The sequence below is a fragment of the Adiantum capillus-veneris genome, chromosome 16 (genome assembly GCF_014529385.1).
Source record: "Adiantum capillus-veneris isolate H3 chromosome 16, ASM1452938v2, whole genome shotgun sequence".
In the NCBI taxonomy this organism is placed as follows: domain Eukaryota; kingdom Viridiplantae; phylum Streptophyta; class Polypodiopsida; order Polypodiales; family Pteridaceae; genus Adiantum; species Adiantum capillus-veneris.
The window spans coordinates 57,991,612-58,003,184 of NC_140946.1; positions in this window are offsets into that span (position 1 = coordinate 57,991,612).

Sequence of the window (11,573 nt, forward strand, 5' to 3'; positions counted from 1 at the left end):
CTGCATTTGGGTTTGGGGTTGTTTGCTCTTGTAATGAGTGTTCTAGAAAACTCATGTTTCAATGTTTTAGCTTTACTAAAACTCAAGCCCCTACACTTAACCATCTAAGGCCCTCCAAGTTTCTTCAGATTCTATTTTTGCTTCAGGAATAAGGCGAAGTTGTTCTTTTTACAATTCAAGAATTGATGTTTCCCATTCCTTTGTATACTCTTGATCCCCATCTAAACATCAACATTTTTCAAGTTCTCTGTATATTCCTGATTTCCTAGCACAATGCAACTTCTACAATCAGAACTAGACACCCAACTCTTGACAATAATGCAGCCTAACAGTGTTGACACCAATGGTTGACAGTTATGTAACCTAGCACAATGCAAATTTTTCTCTAGAACTTGACACCAATGGTTGAAAATGTTGCAACCTAGCAGAATGCAACCACCACTACTCAAGAACTTGGTTCACAAAAATTGTCCCAAAATCATGCATTTTTCCCAAAATTCCTAAATATGTCTTAATACTTTTTTGTACTATCATAGTATTACCTTGAGAAGGGGCATTTATCAAACGGTTCAATAGGTGGGCGGATTCCAGAGGGTTAATTGTTGGTCGAAAAGTTGAACCCCATTTTATGTTGTCCTACAGGTAAACTCAAGAGCAGGGCAAAGGGGATGCCGATCTATGGAGCGGGGAACAACTGGGGATTGAGGAATTCGTGTAAATTATAATACACTCACCTTAGGGGAACACATTGACGGTTGTGCCCGGCCATAACCGGGGAAAAAGAGTTAATGACCTTGAAACAAGAAAGAATTAGAGGACTCCCACCAGTTCACCCTGGAAGGTTGAGTTCCAAGTTAGTCTGATGACTTCGATTGGTAAGTTTGACCGGTATTAGAGCACGGTTTTTGTCCTTGGATAGATAAAGGTTTTAAGTGACTCTTGTAGAAAAGAGTGAGATAATGAAAAATAACTTCTCAAATTACATGAAAAATTTCAGGTGACATGGACCTCTCAAGAAGAGGAAGTACTGGAGATTGTCCAAAAAAAAATGGAAGAAGCAACTATGGAAACAAGTTGGTGAGGCTATATGTGCTCGCGAGTCACTTTCTTCTCGAGTCCACAGACTTGTATTTTTTGTGACTGGTAACCTTAGGGCTTTAAAGTCCATACTATCAAAGCAAGAGATGGAAGGATTGGATGTCTAGAAATTACTAAAGAAGTGCAAGCCTATATCAGTAATTATTCCCCGAGGAAAAAAGAAAAAAAAATAATTAAGAAAACAACGATTTAGAATCCTATAGATGGGCCGATTTGAAGGAATCTTAGGGATGAATTGGCTGAGAAAAAATAAAGCGAGCATCCATTGCAGTGAAGGAAGCATCTCTTTTTCAAACACAAAGGGTGAACAAGTATTAGTACAAGACAGAACAGGGAATGCTCCCCTGAAGGTGGTCAAAGCCAGTTCTTTGGTTAAGGGGTTAAAGAAATGACTATCAATTTATGTTATAAGGCTCAATAAACCAGAGACCTAATCAGAAAAATCAGAGCATGAATGGCTAAAATAATATTAAGATATTTTTCCGGAGGAGTTGACAACTCTTCCACTGCCTAGGGAATTAGTGCACAAGATCGAGCTCATTCCTGGGTCCCAACCAATAGCAAGGACTCCGTACAAGATGTCACCTTTCGAATCCATAGAACTGAAGAATCAATTGACTCAGCTTTTGAAACAAGGTTTCATCAAACCAAATGTCTCTCCATGGGGTGCTCTTGTACTCTTCCAAAAGAAGAAATATGGAACGTTCATACTTTGCATAGGTTTTCGAGGCCTAAATCAGTGCACTATCAAGAACAAGTATCGTTGCCTCGCATAGATGAGCTACTTGATCGACTCGGTGGTTCCAAAATTTTCACCAAGGTTGATCTCAAGTCAAGCTATTACCAAGTTGGGATTAAAAACGGACGATATTCCAAAAACAGCTTTCAACACAAGGTTTGGGCATTATAAGTTCACCGTCATGCCTTTTGACCTAATTAATTCCCCTGCCACATTTAACCGTCTCATGACTGCCCTCCTTAGGACAAAGTTAGATGATTTTGTTCTAGTGTTATTTGATGACATCCTTATATATCAAAGACTAGAGAAGATCACGAACGGCATGTACGCCATGTCTTGGAGATTCTCTAAAAAGCCCAAGTCTACGCCAAGCGGAGCAAATGCTCTTTTTTGTAGAGAAGGTTTCTTACTTGGGATACATAGTTTCAAAGGATGGTCTTTCTCCCGAACCAACTAAGGTGGAAGCTATAGTTGAGTGGCCCATTCCCAAGACTGTTTCAGATGTACGGGGATTCCTTAGCCTCACAGGATGGTGTAGAGCATTTATAAAAAACTATGCACTCATAGAAGGCCCTCTCACTGAACTCAATAAGCAAGAGGAACCCTTTATCTGGTCTGACAAGAGAGATAGATCCTTCAACAAATTAAAAGAGATCTTGGCCAGTGAACCTGTTCTCAAACTTCTAGATTTTCAAAAAACCTTTGAGGTGATAGTGGATGCTGGCATACAAGCTATAGGTGGAATCCTACACCAAGAAGTCCATACCATAGCCTATGAATCACAACAACTCCAAATTCATGAGAATAATTATCCCAACCATGACCTCGAACTACTATTTGTGGTTCATGCCCTCAAAAAGTGGAGACACTATCTTCTAGGTCAAATGTTTGAGCTTGTTACTAACCACAAAAAATCTCAAATGGATTTTCACCCAGCCAGGTCTCAATATGCGACAAAAGTGACCGGTTGAATTCCTACAAGAGTTCACTTATGAGATCAAATTTAGACCAGGCAAGGAAAATCAAGCTGTAGATGCACTGAGCTGCTGCATAATGGCCCTTGCCATTACACTAGTCCATTCAACTCTACCCAAGAAAGTGCAAAATGCCCTCCAAACCGATGAGCAATTTGGTCCGTTGATCCAAGAAATCCAAGCTCAAGTTTAGAAAAGATATTTCGAAGAACACTCTATTTAAGATGGACTCTTATTCTTAAGGAATCAATTGTGCATACCTACATGCTTAAGGATGCAAATTCTAAAGGAAGCTCATGAAGCTCCCCTTGTAGCTCACCAAGGTTATCACAAAATGTTTGCTTCTCTTAAAGAAAATTTCTACTGGCCTAAGATGAAAAAGGATACCTTAGGGTATGCTAAGAAGTGCTTGGTATGCCAAAAGGTGAAGGCTAAAAGAGTTAAGATTCTTGGGAAGCTACAACCATTCGATATACCTGCAATGAAGTGGGAGTGCATGAGTATCGATTTTGTAACAGGGTTACCCAAGACTATTGGGAATTTTGATTCAATTTTTGTGGTGGTGGATAAACTCACCAATGTAGCTCACCTTGTCCCAGTCAAAACCATTGCCTCTGCAGCAGATATTTCTCAATTTTTTGTAAAAGAAATTATCAGACTTTAGGGAATACCTACTAGGATAATCAGTGATCGTGATTCCATGTTTACCTCTAAGTTTTGAAAGGCCATTTTTCAATCCTTAGGCAGTCAATTAAACCTAAGTTCAACCTGTCATCCGAAGAAAGATGGACAAACTGAAAGAGTTAATCAAGTCATAGAAGATATGTTGAGATCATATTGCAGTCAACAACCTCATCTTTGGATAAAATATTTACCCTTAGTGGAATTTTCTTATAATTCTTCCTACCATAGAACCCTACGAATGTCCCCATTCAAAGCTCTTTATGGACAAGACTGTATCATTCCTCTCAGAATAGCCGACCCAAGTCTCCCCGTGCCTGCACAAAGAATACACTTAAAGAAATGGATCACCAAATCAAAATAATAAGGGAGAATCTTAAGAGATAACCGACATGCAAAATAGTTATGCTAATTTACATATATCTCCCCAGATTTTTAAGGCAGGAGATAGAGTTTTCCTTAGGGTCAAGCCAAAGAGGAGTTCACTCAAATTGGGCAAATACAAGAAGTTAGCGTTGAGTGGCATAAAATGGTAACCATCTTTTTGCAACATTTCTCAACCTACTCAATGTCCTCTTCCTCATATGTGTATATATTTTTCTACGCTATTAAGTTATCTAGAGTAAATTCCCTCTCTTCGTTGAACCTTTGTGGCGACACATACATTGTACTCTTCCCAAGAATGTCACCTTAGTCATATATTTATATTACCACCCTTTTCTTTTTGCTTTGTAAATAAAAGTAAGCATACAATAACCAACTATATACCCCCAAACTTTCTTACCTCTTGTGAATTAGTAGTAGGAAAAATAATATATCCATCTTCCACTCCATATAGATAAATTCCCATGGAAATCAACTCTCCACTTGTCTTTACCAAAGATTATGGTCCCTCTCTACAAGTCTTCTATGTCCCCTACATAGGTGAACCAATATCTCTTAAGAATATACATATAGTTTCTCTCCTTTCAAAAAGACTCCAATTGTATATTCTTTTCACAAGCAAATAATATTGGGCCCTCCTCTATTTGTTTAAGCATCATAGCCTTTTGAAAAAGCATGATTCCCCTTGGATGCATATAAGCAAAGGGCCCATACAAGAAGACTTGGAAGCAAAAGGTTCCCTAGCCTAGTGTGGACCTCCCAAACAGAATTCCTTGGTGCATGGGCGTGAAGAATAGTCCAAATTCATATCAAACATGTTGAGAAGGTCAATTTTGCCTTTTGAAGCATGTCATTCCGAGCTACAGGTAAAAAGTTATGGTCAAAATAGTGTACATCTGTCAGATTCGCAGCAAAAGGGAACTGTAAATCAAGAGGGTGAGATCTTATTTTTCCCCTACTCATCTTCTAGAAGAGCAATGAGTGTTCAAAGTCACTTGCATGTGATGGGACCAACCTAAAGATGCTTTCTAAATGCCAAGACAGACAAGTTGAGATACCCCGCAGGAGCCACCCGTAGGGCATCATGGTGGGGCCCACCTACATTATGCACCCCTATGGAGCCTTCACGGTCTAAAATGATATTTTTGGTGAATAAATAGTCCCTTTTATGTCCAATATTCAATGAGTGGTCAAAGGACACTTAATTAGGTCTAATCACTTACTCTAATTAAGTGTAGCATAATCCCACTCCTACACAACTATAAATAGCCCCCATTGGAGAGACTCAAGGACACACACACACCTATATTTTCAACTTCATGTTGTTTCTTGATCAAAAGTAGAGAAAAACCCAACTCTCCCTCTTTCACATCCTCCCTCCTAACCCTCCTCTTGGAGGAAGTGCAACTCTATTCTCCACTCTTTCCATTCTACAATCTCTTACTCCATCAACCCAATAAATCATTTGTAGCACCTCAATAACTTGTAAATACATCATGATCTCTCTCATGGTTATGTTAATGATCATGAAATCATCTTCAAAAACTTTCAAGTGTCGCAATTCGTGATGGTTAGCTAGCCTCTGTCCTCCCCTTAAAAGGTGTGCGAGAAATCAAGTAAGTGTTCTATTCTCAATTTACCATTGGTTTGTTTCTCCACACTTATTCAATTGGTCTAAAGAAATTTCTCACTCCAACTCTCTTTTGCTTCATTACATATGCATGTGGCTACCTCTCATGGTGATTTTATTTGTGTCACGGCATTGCATAGATGGAGATGCGCTCTCTATGCAAAGTGTGTTAGTTTGATGTAAGTGATTCTCTTGTGTGTTTGAGAGGCAAGTCTTGCGCGCATGATTTTTTTTGATGAGTGCTTGAGAGAGAAAGAGTTTGGATGTATTATGGGTATTCTTATGGGGAGAAGGTGAATGCTATTCCACAAATTGCATATTTCATTTTGATGCACGGCATTGGGTTGCATAATCGTTGATGGTGTTCAAGTGTCCAAAGTGTATATAGAGTAAGGGGGTTTTCAAAGTGTGTTGCTTGAGTGGGTGAGTGCAAGTGTTATTTTTTTGATTTGGTTTCCTTCTCCGCTCCCAAAAGAAGGTGGTGCCCCAAGTAGTGTGCGTACCTCTTTTCGAACATTTTGTGAGGGTAGGCCCATTGGTTTGGGTTTAGAGGTCCCATTTCAAAAAGCTCGCCCTCATAAAGTGGTGCCCCCACTGAGGAACATATTTCCAAGTTACCTTCAAATTCTTTAGTGATGAACAATGGAGTTCCCATCTATCCATTTCATTTTGCACAACACATTAGAGTAAATGTTCACATAGATAGAAAAGTCTTTTTTCAGCAACGTATTGTTTTTATGTTTGGTGCAGAAAGACTTAGAGAAATACTGGCATCACCCAATCCAATTATACTTCCAATCATCAATTATGAAACTTCTTTTAATGTTCACGTTTTCATTTTGCTTTAAAGGCAGGAACAAGGAGTGGTGAAGGGGTGCTCAAGGGCCGTATGAAGGAACGAGGTCTTCAAACCAACAACGAGGAGTAGCACATGAATCACGATCAAAACAATGAACCTTTTAGGCCCATTGCTCGGCAATCCATTCATATAATCATTGCAACTAAGTTTAGGTTTCAGTCTATCATAAGGAGGATATTTGGATCCACTCGTCTCAATGAAATCAATGCTTCAATTAATCCATTTATTCTACCTATGATAAAGTACGAATTAACAATGGATGTGTACATCTTCATTTTAATGTAATCAGATTTATAGTGTCAATAATCTTGTGCGGCCCGTAAGAGAAAAGTTTCTTTAAAAAAAGAGATTTAAAAAAGTCTAAACAAAATGTCAAGTTCTTTTCCCACGTTCTATGCAAGAAGTGGGGAAGATGCGCAAGAGTTTCTTGACAACTTGGAGATGGCACATCTCATATCCGGGAGAGATGAAGAGGAACTAAAGCTACGAGCCTTCCCACTGGTTCTAAAAGCAGAAGCTAAAGCATGGTATGAGACCTTGCAACCCCAAATCAAGTCCAATTGGGAGAGACTGCGACCAAGCTTCCTCTCCAAGTTCGGTCAAGGTGATACTTCTGAAGGACTATGGAAATGTCTTATTGGGCATAAGTAGGTATCACTTGAAGACTATCCCTCTTATGAAGCAACCTTTGTCAATCTATGGGGTAGGTGGGAGGCTACATTAGAAAATCATGGTGGTGCACCTAACTTTCTAAAAAGAGAGAGATTCATGGTTGGCTTGTATCCACTTTTAAAGGCTAAAGTAGAGCTAAAATTCCCATCCACCTTCGAAGAAGCACGTGAGGTAGCCATCATCAAGTTTAGAAAACTACACTTCCAAGCACATAGAGCAAGGGGTTTGAATGAAGTGAGTGAGAGGGAGTCTTCACAAACCATGGAAGCACCAATTAGGGCCCCTCTTGCACAATCTTCACAAATAGGAGATAACTCTCAACAAGAGGTTTTACAAAGGCTAACTCAACAGCTTGAGAACCGCACTCTGAATCTAGTACAAGGCCTACCTCAACAACGACAACCAAGAGAAGGGAATCGCAATCAACGAAGACAAGCTCAAGATTTGCGATGTTGGAATTGCAATGAAATGGGCCATGGCATGTACAATTGTCCACATCCAAGGCGACTTCCGGGAGACATATATCCCCCTAGACCGCCTCCTCTCACTGTGCAACAAGAACAAGCTCAAGGCCCACAAATCCTTCGACGACCACCACCACCAACAAATATACCTCCCGTCCCACACGAGGAGGAAGAAAGAGGAGTCAACATCATCAAGCTAGAAGAGGTAATAGATGAGCATACTCTAAACTTTGATGTTATGCCGGCAGAAAAACACACAAGAGCACATGATAAGGATGAAGACATGAGAAGTGAAGGAACAAATTCAGCCAGAAGGGACAAGAAGAAGAAGTCAAAGATGGAAGAAGCTAAAAGTAGCAGGAAGAAAAGATCAAGGCGAAGGGAAATTGGTATCAACGACTTCCCATTGGGAAAGGAGCTAGAGCCCTACAACATCCTGGAGGATTTACAAACCCAAAAGCCAAACATTTCATGGCCTCAACTTCTACCCCTATCAGCCAAAGTAAGAAGGCAATGGCCAAAGTTGGTAAATACAAGAATTCCAAAAAAGAAAGCAAATCTTTCCATTAAGGTTGTGGCCTCAAAGCTACAAAAAGATGTGGAACCCATTGTGGATGCTTACATAAGGGGTAAAAAGGTGTCTAATGTATATGTTGATGGTGGAGCTCAAATGTGTGTGATCACGGAAAAATCAATTAATAGGTTAGCGCTTGAAATTACAAAGTCCTCTAATTGTCAAGCTAGGCTAGCCAACAACTCAAGTGTGAAGTGTTTGGGGATCATTGAAAATGTAAAAGTCTCTGTATGTAACATAGATGCACGAGTGGATATGTATGTCATGCCAGCTAAGGGGGAGGGCTATCCCATCATCCTAGGGAGGCCTTGGCTCATTCCTATGAATGCAGATAAAAAATGGGGAAGTGGTCGTTTGATTCTTAAGAAGGGTCAACCGGTGGTGTATGATTGGCGAGAAGGAAAGCAACTAGATATCAACTATGAAACCACGGCAGATGAAGAGAGCGAGGAGGAGATTCCTTACTCAAGTGATGAGGAAGCATCAACCAGTGCATCAACCAGTGAAGATGAGTCTTCTTTGGAGGTAATGGGAATCATATTCAACGCCAACACTCAAGATGTTCCAGTAGAAGAAAAGCCAACAAACAATCACACACGAGGGGATGAAAGATGCCACCACCTTGAAGAAGGATTTGAGAAGATGCTTGCAAAAGATCTTACTTGTGAGGAGAAGAGGTCCTACATCAATATGTTAAGGAGGTATCCCAATTTGTTTATCACTGACTACTCACAAATAAGAGGTGTGGATGTAATAGAGCATCAAATTGAATTGAAGCCAGGGACCAAACCCGTGGCTCAAAAGTTAAGGCGACTGGGATCTGTGCAACAAAAGGCTCTCCTACAGGAAGTGAATCGACTCTTGAAGGCTGGCTTCATCTATCCAGTATCCAAATCCGAATGGGTATCACCTATTGTAGTCACTCCCAAGAAGAATGGTAAGTGGAGGGTCTGCGTGGATTACAAACCCCTCAACGCTGCGACAAAGAGGGACCACTTCCCTCTCCCTTTCCAAGATGAAATTTTGAATGAAGTAGCAGGTCACGAATGCTACACTGTGTGTGATGGGTATTCAGGATATTTTCAAATTAGAATAGCAGAAAAGGAACAACCAAAAACCACCTTCATCACACCTTGGGGATGTTTTGCTCCTAGCACCTTCATGAGATTCACAATATTTGTATTTCAGCCATTCTTTGGAAAATCTATAAGAGTCTTTATGGATGATTTCTGTATTTATAGTTGTAGATCACTTCATTGCCAAAAGGTTGAAGAGGGGCTTAAGAGGCTCCATCAATTTGGGGGACAACTCAACCCAGAGAAGTGTCATATTGGTGAATCTCAGGTGGTTTTGCTAGGCCATGTGGTTTCTTCACAAGGAATTCAAGTGGATCCCTCTAAAGTAGAGGTCCTTTTGTCATTATCTCCACCAACAACAACAAAGGAGCTAATGACCTTCAACCACAAAGTGAGGTACATGTCTCGCTTCATCCATCTCCTAGCAGAAGCCATCGCCCCTTTGCATAGGTTGGCAAGCCAATCTACATTTGAATGGGGGAGGGAACATGCAAAATGTTTTGAGGAAGTGAAGGGCATTCTTAGCTCTCTCCCAATCCTAATGCCACCAGATCCAAAGGAGACTTACTATGTCACTCCAAGTGTAGGTTTCGAAGCAATTGGTGTTGTTTTGATGCAAAAAGATCCTAAAACATCATACATGAGGCCAATCTATTTTGCAAGCAAGGTGATGACTCCAGCTGAGAAGGGATACACTGAAATGGAGAAAGTGGTCTTTGCAATCTTGTTTGCGGTAAGGAAGTTTCGATCGTATCTTCTCCCTGTGCCATTTGTTTTTCTCACCTTAGAGCACAATCTACCATATGTAGTACAACACATGAGCCTCTCATCTAGAATAGCAAAGTGGGTGCTTGAACTCCAAGAATTTGAATACACTTTCCTTGTAGAAGATAGCACAAGAGCAGGACTTGCAGACATTCTCACCTACAAAGTGAGAGAAAGGGAAGGATCACGACTACAAAGAGAGGAAGGCTCAAAACAGTTCAAAGTGAAGGAGATTGACAATGCCCATACTCTATGCTTTAACGGAGCTTATCAACGCCAGCAAGACAAAGCAGCAGGGGGAATCATCATTTTGAACCCACAAAAGGAGGTAATGGTTAGAAAAGGTATCACTCTACCCGGTGCTCACTCTAACAATGAGGCTGAGTATGCTGCTCTAACCCTTGGGTTAGAAGAATGCAAAGAATTAGGCATACAAAGACTTATTATAAAAGGTGATTCTTTGCTAGTGGTCAGGCAAATCCAAGGGACTTGGAGGTGCAAGAATCGTACATTGTTTGAGTGGCTTAGTAGTGTAAGAGCTTTGATGAAGGGTTTTAAAGCAACACAGGTACAACACATTGTGAGAACTCATAACAAGGAAGCAGACTTACTCGCAAATGAAAAGCTTCAAATGGCGGTAGGAGGTGTGAAACTATATGAACCCAAATATCAAGGTCAAGAGGAGCTAAAAGACATTATCTTCTTTCTACAAGCAGGTGAGTGTCCCAAACACTTAGACAAGGTGCAAAGACATAGACTAGTTAAGAAGGCCACACCTTACCAGTTGATCGGGGATGATTTATATCACAAAGGGAAAGATTTGGTCTTGAGGAGAGTACCAGGTGTGCAAGAGATAGAGAAAATTCTTCTTTCATGTCATGATGATGTCTGTGGTGGTCACTTTTCTCAAGATATTACAAGTAGGAAGATTTTACAAGCAGGGTTTATTTGGCCGAGCTTACATCATGATGTCCAATATTGGTGTAAGGCATGTAAGCCGTGCCAAATTGCTGGGGATAGACGACTAACATATGAACCTCGAGTCCCAATAATATCTTATGGCCCTTCTGAAAAGTGGGGTGTGGATGCAATAGGTCCCCTACCCCGTACTTCTACAGGGAAGGTTTTCATCATCATGGGTGTTGACTACATGACACGATGGGCGAAAGCAACAAGCACAACCCGAATCACAGCTGAAGAGGTATCAAAGTTTATTTTTGATCATATTTGTAGTAGGTTTCGAACACCCCTAGAAATCTTATCAGATCGAGGCCCGGGTTTTAGGGCTGACCTTCTGAATGATCTCTTGAGGAGGTTAAAAGTGAAACACCTGCATTCCACACCCTACTATCCTCAATGCAATGGATTGGTCATTTCTAAGCAGGTTGTGGACCGGCCTAATGATTGGGATCGCCATTTGACGGCTGCTCTTTGGGCGTATAGGACATCTGTCAAGGTATCTACCCAATTCACCCCTTTTCATCTAGTTTATGGACAGGAGGCACTTCTCCCCATTGAGGTAGAGCTCTCAAGCTTACGCGTTCTTGCAAGAGTGGAAAAAAAACCAAAAGAGATTCTACATGAAAGAATCTTAGATCTCCAATGGCTTGAGCTAGATAGAGAAGAGTCCATTGATCACTACATCACCAAAGCGACA